This window comes from Epinephelus fuscoguttatus, linkage group LG10, assembly GCF_011397635.1.
Source record: "Epinephelus fuscoguttatus linkage group LG10, E.fuscoguttatus.final_Chr_v1".
Taxonomy (NCBI): Eukaryota; Metazoa; Chordata; class Actinopteri; order Perciformes; family Serranidae; genus Epinephelus; species Epinephelus fuscoguttatus.
The window spans coordinates 5,809,335-5,834,904 of record NC_064761.1 but is presented as its reverse complement, the minus strand read 5'-3'; the positions used below and the strand labels follow the sequence as shown (position 1 = coordinate 5,834,904).

Below are 25,570 nucleotides of genomic sequence, written 5' to 3'. Positions count from 1 at the left end.
TGTACCTCAAATATTAAAAATAAATAACAACATTACATAATTTAGGTGCAACATACAATTTAATAAAAATGTGGTCTATATCTTATTTTATCTGTGGATTTCACTTACAACAGCAAAACTAGCATTTTTAAAAAGCTACAATCCAAATAAGGCTATGTAGACTATTAATCATAATATTGAGCTTTAAAAATAATACTGGTCAAAAATTAATTTTCAAATGTTTGTGAAGAGTTACCGCCAACCTCGGCCCGACTACACTATCCTTTTCCATACTGCGACACCCATTTTGATGTTTATGTGACTGGAGTGTGCTTCCTGCAGCGAGGAGCTCAGGCCTACCTCATTTTCGCCTGGCAGGTCAGCTGCTCTGTGTTTCAGTCTGAAGCCGTTGGCTGCTACTGAACCGTTTGGCTCTTTTCTCTACTAGCGAGCAAACCTACAATCTAGACCCAACTGTCCATCCAGCTCATTTTTAAGGGGATTTATCATTATATATGCCCGTGTATCCAAAACACATCGGTCATTGGGGATTCCTAGCACCGGTTGGCCGGGTCTGAAGGCCGTTATAACGCTTTTTCGAGGTTTAATTAGAGCTAGAAAACAACGGTGGTGGAGGAGGAGGAGATTCCATATTAGGAGCACAGAGGAGAAGGCACCCCCCTTGTGTGATTTGGAGCTTTTGGTGAGTGTTTATCGTCATTTTACGTTATTATTGCCGTTATAAATTATACCACCGTGTAGCGGGACCACATAAGACTGTATATACGAGGTTTGGGCGGGTTATTGCGCTGTTTTGAACGTTTATTTTTATATTTTCTCTCGGGGTGGGGGATGGGCAGCGTCAGCGCGTGAGTAGGCGCGCGCGCACTGTGCATGTGTTCGTAGGGCAGTTCTCGTGGTCGGTTTGTGTTTGTGAGCGCGCCCTTCCTTCCTGCAACTACTGCTAGCACTGAATTAAAACCACTTTAGTGATTTTTAATCTTCACCATGAAAATATCTTTTATAACATACATGTCATGCTATCAGAACCAGCACTGAAAATTAATTTGTTTTGCTTTTCAGTCTAACTTTTTACTTTACTATTTTGTTTTGTTTTTGTGAATTTAAATACTTTATACATTTTGTATTCATGCTTTTATTTCTTACTTAACATTACTGTAACTACACCGTGTTTAAATGCATGTTGTACCTGTTTTGATACATATTTAAGTATTAAAATAAGTTAGAATATTGTTATAAACCAGCAACAGTTACGAATAGTTATAAATTGAAACGGAAACTGTAGTTTTAGCAGTGTTAGCACTGTGTCCTATAGTTGTACTCACCAGTTAGGTGTTGTTCTTTGCAGGCCCATAGTTAGTACCAGTTAAAGATGATGTTGCTGTTTAACCTTGATTGTCGGCAACATACAATATTGTATTATTTTTCTATTAGATACTATTTTATTACCTTTGTGTCAGTCTTATTCAAAGCTTTCTACAGTGCTTTGCAGCTGGTTGTTCCAAAGCCATGGGCAATGTGGGGGAGGGGTGAATACACTCACACACACACACACACCCAGGAGGGCCACTTGCCAACCTTGTGAAGCTCAACTCAATGACACAATGTACCAGTCCCAGATAAGCCTTCAGTATCTGTGCTAGCAAGGAAAAGGCTGGTACAGACTCTGTTTAGCTACAGTCAGAATTCACAGACCAACTGGGTTAAGGTACTTTTAGGTGTGACTTGAAATGTAAATCAAATATTTTGTTGTTGAACAAACTTCTTTTCTAAATTACTTATAGTTTCTATTATCCTGTTGCCCACTTGAGTAATTGCTCTTGTTGTATTGTTCTGATCCAACAGAGTGTTGCAGGATGAAGTTTTTTTTTTTTTTTTTTAGGCTGTTGCAGAAAGTAGCATTGCTCTTGTTCCCTTGTCAAAAAGCCAATTGGGAAAATCCCATTGGATTTTGGATTATTGCAGAAATAAGCTCTGTGGCAAACAAATGATTATGATACTTACACATTTAGTTCAGATTCAAGATTATTAACACCACTGTTATGATTTTTGAAGCGCAAATGCAAGTGCAGATTTTCCCACAAATTGATTTATTTGTGGCAGCCCGCCATGATTCAAACATTCGCCGCTATGTTTTGATTAGGGATGCACCGAAATGAAAATTTGTGGCCGAAGCCGAATAAAATTAAACGCTTGGCCGAATACCGAGTACTGAATACCGAGTACTGTTGTTTAGTTTTTCATTAGTTTTTGCAGATAAACCCCCTCCAGATTAGTGTTGTCACAGTATCAAAATTGGGATCCCCATTCAACACACAACCAGCGGGATTCTCCGTTTCGTTTCTGCTGCTGGTTGAAATCTGTACTCGCACAGCGTGCTGAATGAAAACTATTTTTAGTCGCAAATGCGAGTGCGGTGACAGACGGAGTAAAATATCGCCACACTGCCGACATTTTACTCCGTCCGTCACCGCACGCTGTTTGATTGTGTTATCAAGACACGCCGCTATTATTCGGCCTTGCTTTGCACTTATTCCACCGAATACCGTGTGTGGTTTTTTTCAATATTCAGCTGAATATATTCGGTTACCGAATATTTGGTGTATCCCTAGTTTTGATGTTCTATGTTTGGAGCTGGACCATTTATTTGGTGCACTGTTGTGATGTGTACACCATTTGGTTATTCATTGCACCAAATGTTCGTAGCATAAAGCATATTCTGGACAGAGAGAGAGCAGCAGAACTGTAGGCACGGGGAAAATGAAACATAACCATTCATTTTGCTGGGTCTAAAAATTTGCTTTCACTCACAAACAGCTGCTCCTCTCACCCACTGATTTGATCACCCCTGCAACTCAAAATAAAGTTCGACTACACTGTGTTGACGGGCCCACAAACAATGCTGAATTTGGGAAAGGGACTGATACACATGGACACAGGAAAGAAAAACACAAATGGAAAGTCATCAAGGATACTCATTTCTGGGTTTTAGGACTCATTCCTGCACCACTCAGTATTGCTTAAAGTAGGTTATGCAGCCTAAATAATAGTATATAAGAGAGTGTCCTGATGAGGTAGAGGTGCTTAATCCATTATTTAATATACTGGAAAACCTTTGAGTGCATTATCTCAAATAAACCATACCCACTTTGCAAAATAAAGGAGATGCAGTGTTTACTGGTTGTTTGTCACAGAGCTCAACCAATACTGGCTTTTTGAAATTCACACTACTATTGAGATTTGGAATTTATATCAGATATGTCTATGATTTTTTAAACATAAATACAAAACATAACATGAAGCAGAACATCTGTGGTCATTGGTTACCTGTAGTTATTGTATTTGGTCAGGAATCATTGACTTTAGTTGCTCCGAATTTTCCAGTATTTAGCTGGTTGAGCATGTTGATTATATCCCATATATAAGCTTTCTTCTGATAGCATGATATAATTAGTTTTTTTTTTCTTTTTGGATTCCCATCACTGACTACTGTCTAGTTATTTCCTCTCATAAAAGTGAACAACATATGTGCATGTCAGCTGGCTGTCAGTCCTTGTCATGTATTGAAGTGCAATTCATAACAGAAGATCTGAGGCAACACACCATTCGGTCTTTGTTTGTGCTTTTGCATTGAGGTTGGCTCAGTGTGTCAAGCAAGGACACCTGCCAGACACACAGAAACATGTTTTCCATGGTCACTGATGTATTTAATCTGTAGATGTTAAATGCTAAAATACCATATTCTAGTGAGTTGGATGTCTAAATTGTGTTAAAACAATTGTAGGGTCTGTTTAGCTTAGTGTACAAACAGAAAAGCCAGTGTCATTTGTTTGAAATGCTCTTTGCATTGATATATTGTGGAATGGAAGCTAGTGGAACTGAAGCTAGTACAGGAGCATGGTGTGATTTTGGCTCTGTGTTTGGGTGGCACTGTGTTGGAAAGAAAAATCCATTTTATTGAGACTGTAGGGGATAAGTAACACAAGATATGTCATCTATTATTTTTGTTTTATTGCTATCATGATCACAGCCTTCAGTTCTTTTACTTTTTATGTTTATTTATTTGACTGATATGAAATTAAGTACCAGAGGTCTGTACTACAAAGTAGGGCTGCTTGATTATGGAAAAAATCATAATTACGATTATTTTGGTCAAAATTGAAATCACGATTATGCAAACCATTATGCAGTGCACGTGATGACTTATTTACACGACGGCATGTCATTTCTGTCTCCACATGGTTGCGCGTTTACAATTCTCCTCACGGCGGAGTTCGGCCCTGATGTGCGCGCGGGCACACACACGCACACACACACACACACACACACACACACACACACACACACACACACAGACCAACCTCTCTTGCTCTCCCTCTGCCATTTTTCGCACGCTGTTTTTGAAGTCTTCGGCGACCACCTGCCCCTCACATTTTTCGATTTCACCTACTTGACTGGCTCGTGGAGTGAATAGAGGAGAGGAGAGGAGGAGAGGGGGCGGTATTGCGCATGCGTGGCTTCCGGGTGTATTTGATTTGCAACACAAGACAACGAGAGTAAACTGACAAGAAGTGCATAATTGTTTTATGCACTTCTTGTCAGTTTATTTATATTTTGTTTTCATGATCGTTGAAAGGCCAAATCGTAATCTAGATTAAAATTCGATTAATTGAGCAGCCCTACTACAAAGCCAGTTCAACTTACCCAGGATATCTTCTCGCTACCTGGTTTTACTAACCCTAGTTTCGCTCACCAGACCTTTCTCAAGAAAAGAAAGGTCTGGCTGGGCTGACTCTCACTTTAAGATTGGAGAAAAAAAACATCCCGGCTGCTTGTATTTCTTTCAACCAATCACAATCGTTCTGGGCGGTGCCACAGCAACGGTACGCTTGCAAAAATATTGCCGGGGGGAAACAGGTTTTGGTGTAACACGCCCACAAAAATATCGCCTACAGGACGCGAACCATGGCAGAAAAATGGCTACATCCCCGCAAGATCAAACACCGCAAAAGTTAGTAAAGGACGTGTTGAAAACAGTTGAAAACTGCTACACAACCAGAGGCAGTAGGGCGGGACTTCAGTGGGTGGCTCGTTCCGCCCAATGAGAAACTGATCTATGCAGCAAACTTCCACCCACTCAGACTATACTAACGCTAACACTGGCCGTCTGGATAACCGGTACTACAAAACTAGTTATCAACCAGTTCAGTCAACTCTGGGTTTTCCTATCCAGCCAGTGCATGTGAAAGGGGCAGGGTTGTTAATTGTGAGCCTCATCATCAGAACCATGAATGAAGTAGGCACAAATTTGATGAAATAGTAGCGAAAATGTTTGCGTCCATTTTTTTCAAATTCAAATTTAGAGTATTCGTTGACAGCCCTATCACATAGGTGTCTCGTGTTATTTTGAGCTGTAGTGATGGAATCAGAGTGTAAAAGTAGCCCCACTGTCAGCAGTCACTGCAGACTGAAATAAACTTAGCAATTTCAAATAGTGCTAAAATCATGTGTTTAGTGTTGTAAATGATCTCTGTGTTTGTTAAAAGCTCTGTTTTAAAACCAGTGGAAATAGAGCCCTGGAAATTAAATGATTCTACTGATGTATAACGGCACATAGGCTCCTCTTTTTTCACATGTCACTCTGGACTTTCATTCATGGATACTTTTTTCTTCAGTGATCTGAATTGAAGATTGAAGATTGAAGATCACCTGATCTGAAGTTAACCTGCTTTGGAGCAGGTTAGCTGTTCAGCATAAGTTGCCACAGTGATTTATCCCAGTTAAAAGAGAACCAGCTTTGTAGTACTGAAAACCCAGAGTTAACCCTGAAGTTACCTCGCTAACTCCAAATCTTGCTTCGTAGTACAGGCCTCAGGAGTGTTAAATTTTCAGTAATTATTACTAGACTAATATTTTTGATGATTTTGTTGGTTACCATTAGGACTGGGTATCGCTACCCGATACCTCTCTAGTTTCAATGGCACTAACCTAGTAGTAGTTGCATCAAAGCTTTTCCAGTCAAACGATTGCTGCATTTGCTCCTTTTTGTACCCAGATCCAGCAAAAATGAATATTTGTATGGTTTTATTTGCAGCCAGTCACCACAAGCATTATTTGATTTAGCCTAATGCAACTTATGATTGGCCCACTATTGCAACAGCTACAACCCAGACAGTCTGGTGTAGCCTTGCAATGGTATCAGATTTTCGTGGTTTGATAACTGTCTCAGAAAATTTTGCCATTTTCCAGTATCATATATTATAGAATTTATTATCAGTCAGAATGACCCTTCAGTGAACGAAAATGGAAGGGCTCCTTTGGTTAAACAGGCATTTTATTACTATGGTTGAAACTATGGAGAAAACTTCAGGGGGAACTGCTGCAAAAAGGCATTAATTGAAGCACTCTATTGGTATTGATGTTATTTTAAGATTACTGGTACTGGCACTGGTATCATATTTTTAATGGTATCAAGCTCTACTAACCACTCAAGAACTGGGCACCTCGAAAATATAACCTCTCAGGTGTGTTACTGAAGCAGTCCTGTTGCTTAACTCACATCCAATGTGGGTCGATAGCTCATGTTAAAAGGTTGTCCTGTGTCCATTGTTGATGACCCACATTAAGATCAGGGTCATGCCTGCACACGTAATGTGTATTGTTTGGTAAAAAAGGGTCTGAGCAATTAATTGGTTGATCATATGCACTGTGTGTTGGGCTCTCTTCTGCTCTCTTATGTTGTATTATGCCACAAATTGTATCTGATATTTTGTCTGCCCCCAAGTTGATCATGTTTTAACAGCAGATGTAGTTTTTTTTGCTACTAAAAATCCCTTTTCATAGTGGTTTTTCTCTGATGCTGAGAGGAGAAAACAAAGCTAATCTGTACCTGAGTGCTCTGTGGTCCTTCAGAATACATCAGAGAATTATGGAAGTAAACTAGACTGCCTCATCTGGCTAAAGTGATAAATAGTACATCTGTAAGTATTGTAAACATAGATACAGGGGTGTTGGTGGCTTAGTGGATAGAGCAGGCCCCATGTACAAGGCTGTTGCTGCAGCGGCCCGGGTGCGACTCCAGCCCGTGGCCCTTTGCTGCATGTCATTACCCCCCCCTCATGCTCAACTGTCCTATCTCTAAATGCCCCAAAAATATCTTAAAAAACAAACAAACATAGATACAGGATATGTGTTTATAGTCAGAAATCAGCGAAGTGTTTTCTGTAAATGCAGAATACAACTTGTCCTGAAAGTAACAACTGTGTATTATTGCCTCCAGTAGCGGTAATAGGTAATGTTAAGAAAACTGTTACATCAGTAGAGTTATGTAAGCAACAGATGATCTTGTGTCATCAACTGGCAATGCATCTTTTCTGCTACTTTTGGTTCACCTTTCATGATTCCACAGTATTGTAAGTAGTAAGAAGTGTGACATGAATGAAGTGCTTACTCTTTGCCTTGGTTATGGATGTAGCAATTCTTTTTTTCTCCAGTTTTTAAAATAAGTTGTAGAATATTAGAAAGCTTTGAATGGCTATAATTCACAGTTTCCTGAACGAATGCACTACAGAAAAGTGGGGAAGCAAAGATTCATGCAAATCTGACTGGTGTTTGCTTATTAATGACCATACTGTAGCTGACACCAGAATTTGAACTGGGGTGTAGTCACTTGTTTCTTGTGAAGCTTCAGTTGGTAATTTAGACTGAGAAGAAAGCTAGATGTGTACATTTAAATCTTCTACAGTGCAGTTCAGCTGTGACCAGAAAGGTCTTTGAAATACAATGTAAATACTGATAGTATATTGGATTTGGTCGTATGTCTTCGATGTTGTGAGCAAATTCAGGACACAAGAATACGGTTAGTTACAGAGCAGGCAGCTGAGTCATGTTATCTACACAGGACACATTGATTAGTTGGCCTTATTAAATCACAGAGGACGAGTGGTGGAGTAGTACAGTTATGTAACCAGTTCTCGTCAGTGTTGTGAATTGAAAAGGGAAAGACAAAATGGACAAAGAAGTGCAGTGAGTGAAAATGTCTTTCTCGGTTAGGTAATGGCCTGACATGAGATGGAGGAAGACACAGATATGGAACAGCCCTGGATCCTATACATGTGCAGAGATAAGGAGAAAGATTTGCTATAATGTATATTATATATGAGTCACACTTAGCCTACATACACACAAAGTCCATAGTTTGCATGCATAATTTTAGTGATGCTGGTAATTTGATGATGGTTGGCTCAATTAAATTGAGTTGTAGATAGAAATACTATACAGTGTTGCATAATGGTGTTTGAGGGAAAGGCGTGGCAAAAATACTATTAACACGTAACTATGCAATGCAGAACAATAACACCACAGTACAACCTCAGAAATGGTCACAGAGTTAAGGCACAACCTGAAGATGCATTCCTGTTAATCATTCAGCAAGCTGATATTGTTTAGTCTTGGGAGATCTTTACATAAATCACAAGCATTACATAAAAACACATTATTCAATATGACACCGGTGATTAAAAACAGTCTTGTTTATGAGTTACAATTAAAAGGATAATGAGGATCGTTTTAAACCACAAAAGCTGCAGTACTGATTATAACCGACACAAGGTTTCCTACACTTCAATTTATTTGTGGCGGCCTGCCATGATTAAATCCTCTGCTCCCATACCACCGCCCATTAGGAGTGCTATTGGAATATATATATATCGTTCGGTTATTTATAACACCACACTTGGGGGCATTGGGTTAGGCCCCCCCCCCCCCCAATATAATGGTAGGGGAAACACTGAAGTTAGCTGCAACTTAACAGCTCTGTACATTCCATTCATCCAAAAATGCATTGCTCTGGATATAGATTTTGCCATGTTGGCACCAGCTTCTTCTTCTGTTACTCAATTAATTTCATCAACTTCCAGGTCAAAGACCAGGGTGGAAACTGTGGAGCATGCTTAGACCGCCAAGGCCAGTTTGGGTACGACTGTATACATGCAGGAGTAATTCCACTCCCAATGGCATCATGTGGTGTGTTACTCCGACTTTGAGGAATTTGATTTACAGTGTTTCCCATACATTCATTTATCTGTGGCGGTGCCTCACGAATAAATTATCTCCACCACATATAGATTTTTCTGCTTTTGGCGCTACCTGTTTGACCTCGCTCATAAACACATTATAATGGGACTCAGTGTCTGTTAATGTAGCTTGTCATTACAATTCCGGTGCAATAGGTAGGGGTATGCATCGTAAAGACGCACTTAACGCAGCTGGTCCACCAGAAGAAGAAGAAGCAGACGTAGTAGCATAACGGATCCAAAGACCTCTCGGTACAAATATGTGGGCAAACAAGTCCAAAAGTGGTCCAAACAACTCTAACTCATCATGTTATATTAGCTGTTTTATTAGCCTGTGTCTGTATTAACATAGGTGGAAGCTCAACATGTGCAGGGACATTAACTCACGCTGTTAGTAGTGTTAACTGCAGCTCGCCACCCTGTTAATCAATTACAGCGGCTCCACTGGCAACAGGAGCGGCATGACAACCCCCGTCTGTCGCGCGACAACTCTCTATTTTACGCGGCTCTTCCATTTTTGTCGCGCTATAAACCATTATCAGAGGTGATATGTGATGATTTTTTTTCCATGCATTTACCCATGTTTATCCGTGACATTGTGTAAATGTCCGTGGCGGACATTTGAAAGCAAGTAGATGACAAACAGAACAGTAAACTTGTAGATAACTCAAATATATGTAATAATTTAGGTGGAAAATGCTTTAACATTTCATGCAGCCTACATGCAGCCTCTCGGCTCGGCAAACAGTAAACAACCCCGCTGGCGTCTCTACGTGTCGCTTCCGTACGCAGTCAGTGGAGCCCAAATGAATACGCCGCGACGCTACGCTGACGTGACGTAGGTTTGCAGCTGGTGGAGCCCGGCCGTGTCGTTCTGCTCGTTAGTAATTAACTCTGACGTTGGATGTTCACTTCTTCACACAGATGAGTATTGAAAAATATTTTTAATACCCCCCCTACCAGGACCACACCACCACGAATAGATTCCTGTCCTGTGGGAAACACTGATTTAGTACAGTTTCAGTCAGACTAACATGTTCACATCTATTTTAAAAGTCCGGTTTTAGTCAGACAAACACAATAAACAGATTTTTCTCGAATGTCATGTAAACGTACTGACTGTTGGAGTGCAGAGAGTACCTCAGGTAGAGACAGGGACAGCGGAACATCAGGCGCATAAAAAGTCAAACTTAGTCGTTCATTTGCTGTGTGTAAAAGTTTGCATCCAATGGCAGTGGTTGCTCCTCTCATCCATCGATCTGATTAGATCAGCTGCGAACAGATCCACACATGCGAACAGATCCACACATGAATAATCCACTCCACAAACTGCTGCTGAGCTACATCTGCGCTGCATTCACGGATCCATAACCCCTCCCTATATTCTGTGGGAAACACTGCAACATTAAATATACTTAAGGATTTTCCTAAAAAACGATGTGTAGACACATACAGAAGTAACCCCTCTGAATAATTAATTATGACCCACTAGAAGAGTGTGGTGGTGTATTTTTCTTCAGAGACTCTGCGCTCTGCCTGTATTTTCCTTGTGGACATGGGCAGAGGATGATTTTTCTGCCATGCTAGCTTTTGCACTTACGCAGATGCTAAAAGAGAGAAATAAAATGAGACCTTAGAGCAAGACGGTTGTTGGTTTGAATCCACTGGCTGGCTCTGTGTGATGTCTTCATTTTCTCTCCATGTCTGTGGGGGTTACCTGGGGGTTTGATACCCTGCAGTCTAAAGACACACAGGTTAGGTGAATTAGCGACAGTAAATTGCCTGTAGGTGTGAATGGCTGACTGTCTATACTGTAAAACACTTGGCCTGCAAGTGTGTGGAACTGAAATTGGTCATAATAATGTTAATACGATAGACAATTTGTTGAAGAAAGGAAAAAAACAAAAAAAACAACAAAAGCAGAAATTATATCCTGGATGTTGTAAGTCATCATGTGCAAAAATACATATTATATTTTGGTCCTTTTGAGTGTATTTGTTCAAAGAAAATGCAGAACAGCTCTATGATTTGTACACAAGTACACAAATGGCTTTGAAGGAAAAGATAAAAGTAGATGCTCAAACATACCCATTCCGCAGGTCTGCTCACACACACACACACACACACACACACACACACACACACACACACAGAGTTGACAGGATTCACATGGTGTGTGTGTGGCAACCCCAGGGGTCAAGTTCAACACTGTGAAGAATGTGTCTGTGCTTGGTGGCCCTCCCCCTCCTTACCCACAAGGCTTTGAAGTTTACTGGCCTGCAGCCCCTCTTCTCTTTGCTGCACAGAGACCCAGGGTGATTATTTGTACTCCAGCTTCCGTCCCAACCTCTGGAAAATCACAGTTTTGTTGGCTATATAAATTAGAGATGCTTGATTACCTTGGGGCTGGGCAGTGTGTTTTTAGGCTTTATTGCTATACACAATATATACATCTTGATGATTGAAATCTCTAAACTACTTCAGACTACTAAATAAACTACTGTTACAATAAAGTTAAAAAATGTACTGTTACAATCAAGTTAAATAAAGTACTTTTGTAATTAAGATGAATAAAGTATTGCTATAATAAAGATAAAACAGTTAAAATATAGGACAGTAAAGTACATTTATAATAATGAATGAAATGAAATTATAATGAATAAAAAGTAATGTAATAAAATAAACATAAATTAAGTACTGTTATGGCCTGATGAAGTTAAATAATGTTAGTTTTGTCTTGAGAAAGGTAATTAAGGCACTGTTACATAAAAGTTGAATAAATGACAGTTTAAGTTAAATAAAGTACTGTAATAAAATAAAGGTAGATAAAATACTGTTATGGGCTGATAAAGTTAAAGCGCTTTTACAATAAAGGTAAATAAAGTACTGTTATAATAAAGTTAAAGGAGCTATATGTAATAGTCATAAAATCATCCTAATATGTCACAGAGACTAAGGAATAATGTTAAAATAACATACTGATCTCACCGACAACAATAGTACAGCCAGAATATTCACATTTTACTGTTACTTTATACTGTTCCAATAAAGGTAGATAAAGCAGAAAGCCAAGCAGAGCCATTGGTGCTTTTATTCTGAAGCACCTGGTTTGTGTAGGGCCTGATGTATTGACTGGTAAACTTGAAGCTTCCAGTCAACAGTAAAATTAGTGGAGAGTTAAACTGTTACAGCGATGTTGTTAAACATGGATATATTCACTGTGAGTGGGAAACAAACTAATAGCTCTTCAGTTCAGAAAAATGATATTTGCAAGTTGCATTGGTGCTCCATTGTTGCAAAATGGGCTAAATGGTCAGGTTCTGGAGCCCAGCAGACACTAAAGTCATGTTTTTCTTTCTTTGGTTTTTTTTGTGTGTCTGTGAGAGGGAGAGAGCCACAGGAGAGTTCAAGAGAACCAAATGTCAAAGCAAGTCTCATGCCAGTGTCTTAAATGATTTACAGTTATACCTGACGCTCGTGTCATTTTATTCATCCCATGTGGAAGAAGCCGTGATGCATCAAGTACATGTGATTTATTGATCACCCCTTGATCTTCTGATATGACATATCTGATACATTATAGAATGAAATCAAAATTAAAAAACACCTCTCTATCTTAGTGTCTCTAAATGTAGCACATGAAATAGATCAGCATATTTGATGAAATTGATGTACTTGCGTGATTCTTGGAGTTTTGAGGTGGATCCCACATGGTTAAAGGCACTTACTGTAAATTGCTTTGGATTAAAGTGTTGAATAAATGAATGTGATATAGTGATATATACAAGTAGAATACATTGCAACTAATACAGGTACAGATGATAATCCAGTATGAGGACTGCTTTACCGCTCCATCAAAAGTGATTAATCCAGCTTTGTGATGACCTGTTAAAAGATCCTTAAGATTGGGACGGTTTCATTTTGTGTTTTGTGAGTTGCTTAAATATTTGTGCCATATGGACTATCATAATTCACTTGCAGGCTACAAGTTACATCAGGCAAGTCAGCTCTCACATTTTGGCAAAAATAGTACTGGTTCAAAATAACGCAGCCTCCTCATTTGTTTCAGTGAAACCACCGGGTTGGCTCAGCAAGGGATGTTGCTCCAGATGCTTCCTTCCTCCACAAAAAGCCCTTCCTAAATCCTGCCCCATTTTATTCTGTGCTCCAATAAGCAAGCTTGGAACCCAGCAAAACCTTGGTCAACTTTTCCCTTTCCTGTTATACCTTTATGCAATGTACTACTAGAGTCATCTATGTTGAAAAGAAGAATTAAGGATTGGGCAGTTATGCCATGTGCAGTCCAACTTCATCTGGCAACAAACTGTTGGCAAGTCAGATATATTCAAGAACACATGCCTTGTAGAATAGCTTGTAGGATGTAACATGTAGTATCGTTATAACCCTACTGCCAGTAGTCTTAAAGGGACATTTCACCCCAAATAAAAAATACATATTTTGCCTCTTACCTGTAGAGCTTTTTAACAATCAAGATTGGTTTGGTGTGAGTTGACGAGTGTTGGAGATATTGGCTGTAGAGCTGTCTGCTTTCTTTCCAGTATAATGGCACTAGCTGACAATCAGTTTATGGAGCTCAAAGAGACAAAAAAAACATTTAAGAAACTCAACACCAATTTCTCTTTCCAGAAGTCATGCCTCGATTACTCAAGATAATCCACAGACCTTGTTGTGAGTGATTTCATGTAGGAGCTGTTTTCTCTCTACCAGAATACACCTGCTAGCCGCCTCTACTCATGGACAAGAGGCTCAAGCTTGTAACAGCACAAAATTTAAACATCAAGCAGAGGTGTCCTCTACTGGTAGGTGAGCTAGCAGTAGGTGCATGCTTCCTTCTGTGTGGTGATGCAGCTGGGGGGGGGGGTGTAGTTTGGTAGAGGTTGCACCCTCATTAGCTGAATGGCATCAGCTGTTTAATTCATGCTATACAATCACCGCCTCATTCATGGCTGTGTGGCTATCAGCTGACTAATCACGTCCAATAACATTAATGCAGGTGAAAGTTCATTATAGCCTGACACTTTCACTGTTACTCCACTGATACACTTATGCAATCGCTCTTGCCTCTGCAGCTCCCTCCACCACCCCAAACCTCCTCCTCATGTGCTGTATTGTTAGAGTTGATAATTTAACTGATATTTAATGCTCATATATTTAATTTTTTAATTTAATTTTTAATTTAATTTTATATACTTTATTAATCCCCGAAGGGAAATTCAATTTTTTACACTCTGTTGTCAATTACACACAGGACTGAACACACACATACACAAACTGGACCTATACATGCACTAAGTGGAGAGATGTCAGAGTGGGCTGCCCATGACAGGCGCTCCGAGCAGTTGGGGGGTTCGGTGCCTTGCTCAGGGGCACCTCGGCAGTGCCCAGGAGGTGAGGTGGCACCTCTCCAGCTACCAGTCCACGCTCCATATTTTGGACCGGACAGGGACTTGGAACAGGCGACCCTCCGGTTCCCAACCCAAGTCCCTATGGACTGAGCTACTGCTGCCCCCTATATGTTTAATAATAGGGGATTAGTTCTCCCAGCAGAATCGTTGTCACTGCTGCGATGCTTTAAATGCTCCCTCAAAGAGTACAGCCAAATTTACATGTATGACCATTTACTATAAAGGGTCATCACCTTGACGCAAGCGTCTCTGATTGCACCACAAGCATCACAATTGATAGTAAACTGTGACAGGAATGCTTACTTTACTAATTGGCTGATGGAAACACCCAAATACAGCGAGAGAAAAGACAAAAGGACAGTGGGCATTCAGTGGCTTCCAGTACAGGGTTGACCCATCAACACAAGAACACCATGCTGCAACTGCACTGTGAGAGCAGATTTGATCCTATAGTGTGAACTGCTGAACCACCTGTGGACTGCTGTGTGGCCCAGTACAGTGCTCTTTATTTCATACATGTTAGATTTTGTCTAAGGAGTGTCATTGTGGGTGTGTAGTAAGACTGAAATCTGAGAATGATACTAGTCTAAGCAGAGGTTGCGCTAGACTTTTTCGTCGCTGGTCATTATGACCGACAGGGTCATAAAAATCCGGTCATAATCTATTTTTACCGGTCATTTTAATTTTATTTATTATTTTATAATTTAAAATAACACAACAGTGCATAATCAAACACATTTTTCAATACCCTAATCACTTCATTACAATTAAAATTTTGTGTCACCGAGCCTACAGACATAACTAGGTCTACATAAATAAAATGGTCAGAACAATATGCCCTATTCATTCAGTGTTTATCCAACACGCTCAATACATGGACATGCAATGACAAATTGTCATTGCATTAACTTATTACGTTATAAAAAACGATTAAAATATGGACTTACCCATGTTTAAAATGACCTGTTGAAGTTGTGGTGTGTCCAGGCTGTTATGTTAACAATGCTACATGAAGCAGATGAATGACTTTTTCTCTGCAGTGTGAAAACAGCAGCCACTTAAACCACTGACTGTGCACTCCGCCGCCAAGTGGGCAGGGGTGGTAATTGCAACCGGTCAAATGACCGGCCTTCAGATTTTCCGGTCATTGTTGTAAAAAAACGGTCAATGGCCGAGAATATCCGGTTAACGCGACCCCTGAGTCTAAGCCAGTGGGAGTGTAGATTATTTGTAAAATGTATATTTCAATTTATTACAATGTAAAAGGGCCTACTTAGTGAATGCAGCAACACAGGGCTACTTAATAAGTTACTGTTATTTAAAAACCATTTTTATATGTGTCCTGTGTAGGGATGTCAGTTTTAGTTCATTTTGCTTTCGATAACCTGACATCCATTAACCGGTAACTAAGCACTTGATTTAAAAAAAATTCAAAAAACACAAAATAATGTGAAGTACAAGATGCTTTACTTTTAGTCTGGTGCTCCATTGACTCAGTGAGCTTCAGTATTGCATTTCAAAGCACTATCCATTTAGAGGGAATTCCATGTCAACTGGCAGAGACATAGTGAGCAGATAAATTAACCTATAGACTGACAAGCATAAACGGTTATAAATATTCTCAGTGTTTAAGAGATTAATGGTGAACCATTGACATCCCTAGTCCTGTGTTTTTAAGATCCAATTAGTAGGCTTACTGTTGCACATTTAACAAAATACTCAAAATAAGACCTAAGGCCCAGTCTCATTAAACATTTTTCTTACTTTTGATGAAGTGGACCTGGTTTGAAGTAAAAAGCAGGTCTGTTCATTGGTAAATGAGATGTAAAGTGGCATAGCTAGAGTTCTTGATTTGATGGGATGTCAAACTTAATACTGTGCCTGTGAGACCTGTGAACGTAGTGGTTCTATCATTAATACTGTCTAAGTGTTTGGAACGTACTCTCGATTTTTCCTACATAGAGTATTACAAGGTGGCCACCTCTGTTAAATTTCATGCCACCTCCAGCTCTCAACAAAAGTCTTGCAGGTGTCTTCATGGAAAACACTTTTTTTCTAACAAGGGTTGCACTTTATGGATTTCTGTTATTTCTACTTACATTTGGCAGTATGCCAGTGTGGTGGCACCATCATAATCAGCACACTGCACTGGTAAATGCCTGCTTAAACTTTAACAGCAGAATTCTATTGTTTTGAAAGATATTTAGTATTTTTATATTTGTGGTCACATTCAAATTCTCAAACATAGTTTAACAATGTCACACGATGTGCTTCTTCAGTCCACAAACAAGTATTACTAGGACCAGAGAAAATTGCAGATGAACATTAATATTCAGGAATTCACATTGTAAACAAAATGGACTATCCATGTAACAATTTGGCCTCAATTTAGCACATTGACCACACACTGTGCAGACAGTCACCAGAGTCCAGCCTCGTCTTCTTTATTTCTAATCGTTCTTAATGAACTTAACATCCCATCATGTTATTTTTCCAGCTTTGCAATGAAACAGTGCAGACAACTTTAAAAGGTAATAATTATAGTTACTGTGGAGATGCTGTTTATTTGACCAGCTAGAAACAGGGTGCCTTTATTTTTTAATATTTTAATGAAATATGCTTAAATATGATAATTTTCATTTTCTTCAATCATATAAATACTAGAACTCCTAAATTACCATGCCTTTTAAAAGTGTTTAAAGACAGGATACAGATGTGTGCACATTATGAGGACGGTTACCACCTCAGGAAACCACCAAGAACAACCCTGTATGGAGCAGTTGGTGGAACATTAAAAATTGTCCAAAATCATTATCATGAGGCAGCATCATGATATATTTTGTTCAAAATATAAACACATTTTGTTGTAGAGACAGAAATTTGTGGTTGTGACTGACTAGTTCTTAAAAGACGAGTTCTGTCCATGCTGACATCAGAAGTACTGATTGTATAAAACTTGTACCGTGGGCAGCCTGTGCTTCTAAATGTGCTCCTGTGTTTACATTAGTGATTCTGCCTGTGCAGTGGGAGATTGTCCACTGATACCTGAAGATATGACAACTGGCCTGCTGTTATCTGTGCACCCCTGCTACCTCTGTTCCTGCTCAATGTGTTTCTTTTCCTTATCTGGTGCTTTTTCTGCTTCACTGAGTAACTTCAATTGATCGTATTGCTAAGCACGTCAAGCTTGCCAGGCTAACATGGGGCATAGGTAGTTGACATTAATAACAATGGCAGACTAACCACTCTAAGTATAAAGAAATGAATATTTGATGTCACACAGAAGTGAACAAAAGCAGGTGTTTCATTTCTAGCCAATAAGTTATGATTTTTCTGGCTAAAATCATGACTGTTGCTTGCAGATTTTATCAGCTGTAGCTAGCTAATTAACAAACTGAGCGGGTTCAGATGAAAACAATATCTGAATTTAATGTTTAATGTTTCTAGCTGAATGGGTTTTGAAATGATAAACGTGAAAGGGTCTAGGCACTAAATATGGCCTTGATACATAAAACAAGTAACCACATTTATAAAGGGAACAGAAGTGTCACTGTTTCATTAGATCCAAAGTAGCAGACCATGTAAAATTTGCACAGTTGATGTCAATTATATATTAATATACTAATAAGAAAATTATGAACACCACCTTCCGAGGATGCCATTTTAACATACTTCAGAATTGTTGCAATATGAATTTCTGTTTAAATAAAATATTGTTAATAGCTAAGGCCCAAAATGTCCCACAGTCTATCTCACCCTCTAATAGGCTCTCTGTTCAGTATTTTAGTAGATGGGGTTTCTTCCCTCTGATGCTGCTTGTGTACTTCATGAGAGAGAGAGAGAGAGAAAGCAGTGGTGTATTTAACTCCGGCTAAATGTCATGGGATCCTTGCAGCACTCTGAAGTATTGTATTGCATTATTATCAGAGATAGACGGGGCTCAGTGCTGCTTCACAGGTTGATGTGTTTATCAGTAATGCAAGGTTAAATCTGAAGGATCAGTACTTTGGTCGAGCTTGCCTTTTGTGGCTTTGGATTGGACAGTATGAAAAGAAGACTGATGTCATCATGGATTTGTGGTGTTAACATACACCTAGGAATATGACCCATGTTTGTGATGTGATGTTGTTGAGTGAAAGGTTCGCGGTCCATAAGCTCCATATATACAAGGAAGCAGTGTTTTATCTCTTCTGGAAGGTGTGATGTTACAGTGGAAGCTTGCTTATGATTGGGTTTGTTGTGTCTGACATGGATTACAGTGTCTGTTATGGAAGAGAATAGAGATTTAAGGGGCAGCCCAAAAGCTCGTCTACAGTGCAGAATGAAAGGGTACAAAGAAACTGACAAACGTGAATTAAATAGAACCTTTATTATTATGAACGTTTTGCTCTTGGGGTTTATTTTTGTTGACTGCCCTTCTGTGGTGGGTTACCTTCCCATACTCACATAATAGAATGAAGTAGTGCTAGAGAACAGCTGATATGATGTGTTATGAATGGCATTAATGTTGACTGTATTAGTCCTTGTAAAACATTAGGTTTCAAGCTCAACATTAAAAAAAATGTTTATATACTTTTACAAAGTTGACATCCAGGCATGTGTCTGCATGAAATTCTTATGTTATAATCATTGTGGTAGAAAATACCATGATAAAGGTATGATTACAATATTTGTTTAACATTCCTGAAATACTACAAATAACGAAAAAATAACGTAAAATTATAGGGCTGCATGATATAATTGGGCAATAGTGGAAAAAATAATATTGTTATTTAAAATTATAACCGAGGAATAGAGCCAATAACTCAAAGCCAAATTGCTTTTCTCTACTTCACTACCTCAGCATTCACACCAATAATAAACACAAAGAAGAAAAAGAAGGGTCAGTGCAGCATGCTTATTAGAGAGCCAGACGTGATGTCGCCAGTGTGGACGTTTTTCACTGTTTTAGAGGAAGACTACATGATTGTGCTGGGGTCTTATCTCTTTCTGTTGCCAACGTTACACTGGTTAGATGCAGCACTTAAGGACCATTCCTGGAGCTGCCGCCTTCCCAGCAAACGGTCAGTTCAATGTCTGCAAGGTTAGTTCGAGCTAACACAGCACCGTTGGCTAACATTCGAGCTGTTAAATGGTCCCAACATACCACACTGACGCCAACTGAAATGGCTCCACTCTGTCGTTGAACTCGTTACTGACAATTAATAATTAATTAGAGGCTTAGAGAATCCCTCCATTTTCTAAATCGGCTTTTATTGTGAATAATTTGTAGGAACTTGTTGTGGAGGATTTGGTGACTTGTATGTTTGCGTACGGTACTTTAAATGGAGCTTCTGCCATGTCACATTTCTGCTGGCACATGAACAGACACAGTGACTCAAATAATAGTAAAAGTAATAAAAATAGGACAAGAATAACCTGGTGACATCACACACGTGAAAGACGACCGGGGATAATTGGTGAGTACCATCGTGTAGTGTGTCATGTCTGTCGGCCAAGTCACGGCACGATTTTAGGACTCCACCATCGTGTAATATGACATAGTGACTTTCAGAACAGGCAGCAAAGTCATGTAGTGTGTCCCAGGCATAAATCCTCCTTTACTGTTTCTCCCTCTTGCATGTCGCTCATTTTCAGTGTGTGGTGTAACTGCAGCGTGTGCATGGGAGGGGGAGGGGCTGCTTAGTGCTCAGAGAGGGAGAGACGGAGAGAGAGGCGAGCGAGCGTAGCTTCAAGCCTGCTTTTCTGAAGCAAAACAAAAGTTTACATGTTCTAAAAAAAGAGAAAACATTGCATGTCCTGTGATGTGCCTATTGCACATGCGCACATTGCAATGGCGATGTTCAAACAATATATTGTGCAGCCCTAATGTTCGCCAAGTGATGTTGTTAAACCTATAATAACTGTCAGGTAATGTTGGCCGTGATGCTAACAGTTAGTCCTGTGTGTGTGTGTGTGTGTGTGTGTGTGTTTGTGTCTGCAGGCAGCCAGCGGTGTGGGCTACTGTCTCACGTTAAACAGAGGGACAGAGAGCTGAGCAAATCAATACACTGCGTGCAGCTCTACGATCAAGTCAGAGTTTACACATTATATGTTGTAAAAAAGGAAAATCAAAATTTGGCAGTTCAGTGTTGATGTAGTTGCTGCCCATCACGAATAAGTCAGTGGGTGGGAAAAAATCCTCTATTTTTGTAGTGAGGGCAGGGATGGAAATGAACTTTTTGTCCACCTGCCACTCAAGAGATTACCATTGTGTTTTTGGGCTGGTAAAAAAGCAAATCTAGTAGCCAACTTGCATATTTTACCTGTGTGTGGCTGATGTTTAATTCCAACGCTGACTGAAGGATACACTTACTTCAGTTACTTGTGTATGATACGTTGACCTGTATACACTTTTGCTCTGTTCATGTTAGCTTTATAGCCCTCAGGTGTGCATAAACTACAGGTTATGAACTTCTTTAAAAAAGAAAAAAAAAAATTAAATAAATTTCAAACAATCCATATTATGCATTCCTCTAAAATTTAGGGATGCACAATATATACAGTACAGGCCAAAAGTTTGGACACACCTTCTCATTCAATGCGTTTTCTTTATTTTCATGACTATTTACATTGTAGATTCTCACTGAAGGCATCAAAACTATGAATGAACACATGTGGAGTTATGTACTTAACAAAAAAAGGTGAAATAACTGAAAACATGTTTTATATTCTAGTTTCTTCAAAATAGCCACCCTTTGCTCTGATTACTGCTTTGCACACTCTTGGCATTCTCTCCATGAGCTTCAAGAGGTAGTCACCTGAAATGGTTTTCCAACAGTCTTGAAGGAGTTCCCAGAGGTGTTTAGCACTTGTTGGCCCCTTTGCCTTCACTCTGCGGTCCAGCTCACCCCAAACCATCTCGATTGGGTTCAGGTCCGGTGACTGCCAGGTCATCTGCCGCAGCACTCCATCACTCTCCTTCTTGGTCAAATAGCCCTTACACAGCCTGGAGGTGTGTTTGGGGTCATTGTCCTGTTGAAAAATAAATGATCGTCCAACTAAACGCAAAGCGGATGGGATGGCATGTCGCTGCAGGATGCTGTGGTAGCCATGCTGGTTCAGTGTGCCTTCAATTTTGAATAAATCCCCAACAGTGTCACCAGCAAAACACCCCCACACCATCACACCTCCTCCTCCATGCTTCACAGTGGGAACCAGGCATGTGGAATCCATCTGTTCACCTTTTCTGCGTCTCACAAAGACACGGCGGTTGGAACCAAAGATCTCAAATTTGGACTCATCAGACCAAAGCACAGATTTCCACTGGTCTAATGTCCATTCCTTGTGTTTCTTGGCCCAAACAAATCTCTTCTGCTTGTTGCCTCTCCTTAGCAGTGGTTTCCTAGCAGCTTTTGACCATGAAGGCCTGATTCGCGCAGTCTCCTCTTAACAGTTGTTCTAGAGATGGGTCTGCTGCTAGAACTCTGTGTGGCATTCATCTGCTCTCTGATCTGCGCTGCTGTTAACTTGCGATTTCTGAGGCTGGTGACTCGGATGAACTTATCCTCAGAAGCAGAGGTGACTCTTGGTCTTCCTTTCCTGGGTCGGTCCTCATGTGTGCCAGTTTCGTTGTAGCGCTTGATGGTTTTTGCGACTCCACTTGGGGACACATTTAAAGTTTTTGCAATTTTCCGGACTGTCTGACCTTCATTTCTTAAAGTAATGATGGCCACTCATTTTTCTTAAGTTAGCTGATTGGTTCTTGCCATAATATGAATTTTAACAGTTGTCCAATAGGGCTGTCGGCTGTGTATTAACCTGACTTCTGCACAACACAACTGATGGTCCCAATCCCATTGATAAAGCAAGAAATTCCACTAATTAACCCTGATAAGGCACACCTGTGAAGTGGAAACCATTTCAGGTGACTACCTCTTGAAGCTCATGGAGAGAATGCCAAAAGCGTGCAAAGCAGTAATCAGAGCAAAGGGTGGCTATTTTGAAGAAACTAGAATATAAAACATGTTTTCAGTTATTTCACCTTTTTTTGTTAAGTACATAACTCCACATGTGTTCATTCATAGTTTTGATGCCTTCAGTGAGAATCTACAATGTAAATAGTCATGAAAATAAAGAAAACGTATTGAATGAGAAAGTGTGTCCAAACTTTTGGCCTGTACTGTATGTCGGACCGATAAATTATCGGCCGATAATGGGAGATTTTTATGATTATGCATTATTCTGATAATTAATATTATAGCAGATAAATAGCGCTGATAGTACAAAGCCAGACTGCTTTCATTGACTTAACAAGGGCAGCATCTACACACCCTGACACAGTAGGTGGCGGTACATGTACCTTTTTAAAGTTGGTTTGCGAGCTGCCAACAAACACAGAGAAGAAAAACAACATCAACTGCAGCAAGTGGTTGAGAGGGCAAAACACGTTGCAATATGGACGTCTTTCACAGTTCCAGGAAAAGAACAGGCCTGTGCCGAGGGTCTGATCCCCGATCGCCCAATACCCCACCATATCAGCAAACTTCCACTGTCAGACATACTCCAGAGATTTAGCACGAGCTAATTAGCAGCAGCAGCTTACATCCAACATCAAGCTTTAATAAGGCTTGACTCTGTTGTTAAACTTATTAATAACCGCTAGCCATGTGATGCTACAGTTAGAAATTATTTGTATCGTTACCTGACAACCCAGTCTGGAGCATGTCTCTCTCTTTCTGGCAGTGTGTATGTGGAACACAGTTGCTTATCTGTCTGACTTGAGTGTTAATATGAGAGAGAGAGTGAATCAATAGCGCATCGTTATTTTACCTTGTAGTTGATGGCTAGTCTTTCGTGGGACAGTGAGATGGATCCTGGGTGTGTTTATAAAAATTCAGCGTGAGGATATAACATTTAATATCCCAGATGTAATGTGGACCTGCCAATGCACATCCGTTCATATGAGTCAGCTGTCTCTGTTAGTAGAGACCCCACACTTAAGTGTAGTTTATGCACTTTACTGATACACACACAGACACACACACACACACACACACACACACACACACACTTAAAAGACCATAACAACAGGTTGGTTGTTAAAAGTTTAGGCCAGTTTACAGGGAATTAACTGCACTGGCTTTGTCTCTCTTTTTTAGGCATCCGTTCATGTTTTCATACATGATCTGATTTCTTGATGGTATTAATCAGGCACGGCAAGTAATTAAGATGAAATGATTATTGTGCTGCATTCCGTTTCATAATGATGGTCTTATTTTGTCTTATGTTATAAATCCAGTGCACCCCTGACGTGTGCAGTGATGTGCTCAGTCTTGCCAACTTGGTGACTTCCTTGCTGGACTAAGCAACTTTTCAGACCCTCTGGTGATTCTATTTTATGTGGACTCCAGTACATAGAAAAAGAAAACAAAAAAAGAAATAACAGTAAAAATAATAATTATATTAATAAAAATAACAACTAAGTCTGGAAGGGAAGAGAAGAAAGTATGCTAACAAACAGTAACCTCATACAAATGAGGACATGTGTCCTGATACATTTCTCTGCAGGGTCACAGAGTCACAAAGCAAGTTCATAATTGTGTAGGCTTATATTTTGTTTTGATACTAGTCCAAAACCGGTCCCACAGGGTTACTCCGTTCTCCTGATCGCCATTTATTCTACTGAGCATACATTCATAAGATGCTGTTTCCACCATTGCATGAACCCATTCTCTCAGTTCTGGAGCCTTTGTTGTATCCCAGTGTCTTACGATAACTTGAAAGACAGTTATTAGACCCTCCATCATAACAGAAAATGAACACTTGGATACATTTGGTATTTGCGACTGATCCCCCAGTAAACACAGCTTTGGACTTTTGGTGATTTTATTTCTAAATATAATCTGCTGCCACCACGGCCATGGCAGGTGTAGCCCATTGAGCTCTCATTATGCTATGAGGTGGAGCCCTCAGGATGCCTGCTTACATTTCATTTATGAAGGCATCACCTGAACATGTCGATTAGCAGAACAGAACTGTGAGTGGAACACAGTGTTCAGGCAGCCTCACACTGCAGATTCACACTGTGCTTAGGTAATCACTAATGGTATTGTGTGTGAATTGCTCTGGATATCTGACCATGCTTGCATGTATTGTACATGGTAGAGAATACCGAATTAAGCATATTGTCAAAGTGCTTGAGCCCTGCAACAGTGTGCCTTCTTGTGTGCATTTTAGTCAGTTTGTTTTGCCTGCCCTGTGTAAACCAGGCAAAGCTGCAGTTCAGGAATTATCAACAGGTCAGAGCCTTATGCTGGAGAATTACATTACATCACTGTTTTATTTCTTTTTATTACAATATGCCAGTATTTGAGTGCCTTAACTGAACAGTAAGAATTACGTCCAGTAAGCCGCCTACAGTTGAACTACATTAAAGGTTGAGTCAAATCCACAGTTGCATAATGTTTCCAGAGTCAACGAATAATTATCATAACTAATCTTGATCTCAATACTGACGAATAAAATTGTGATTATGATTTTTGCCATAGTCAAGCAGCCCTAGTATTAATGGACTGGAAGTCTCTTAGTTACACTGGGATCTAACAAGCCACTGTTACTGTCATGGCCTGCCCCTCTGTACACCATTTCCACCCTAGAAGAATGTGTTAATTGTCTTTGCTGTCCTTCACTAATCTGGTAATACAGACTGGATACTTCCGTAAAGCTGAAATGAAACCATCAACATGGGCAAAGCTGACACTGACCTGAGGACATAATGCCGGGTTCACAATGGATGCAGAAGTGCCATGAAGGGAGTGCTGCCCCCATGCTTTTGGCGCCCATGTTGGGCCCATGTTGGGCTGTACATATTGGATGCCGGGCAGTGCTGAGTGCCCAGGCAGACTCGCAACGTGCAACGTGCATAATGTCAGGTGCCTGGTCTACTTTTTCCATGCGCTGTGAGCAAATCTTGCAACAAAGCACTTTGATAGTGCATTGTAAATGACATAAAGTGTATATTTAAATATAATATAAATGATCTGGCTATGATAAAGAATAGAATATGCATCCAGTGCTTCCATGTATTTG

General features: G+C 39.9%; 1 protein-coding gene across 1 annotated transcript in view; it reads left to right on the top strand.

The window, feature by feature from the left end:
* Window positions 1–386: 386 nt before the first annotated feature.
* tbl1xr1a (TBL1X/Y related 1a) overlaps window positions 387–25,570 on the top strand; it is a 69,026-nt gene continuing 43,842 nt past the window's right edge. The window contains exon 1 of the mRNA XM_049588060.1: window positions 387–682. The gene's annotated coding sequence lies outside the window, so the exon portion shown is untranslated. The remainder of the gene's footprint in view (window positions 683–25,570) is intronic.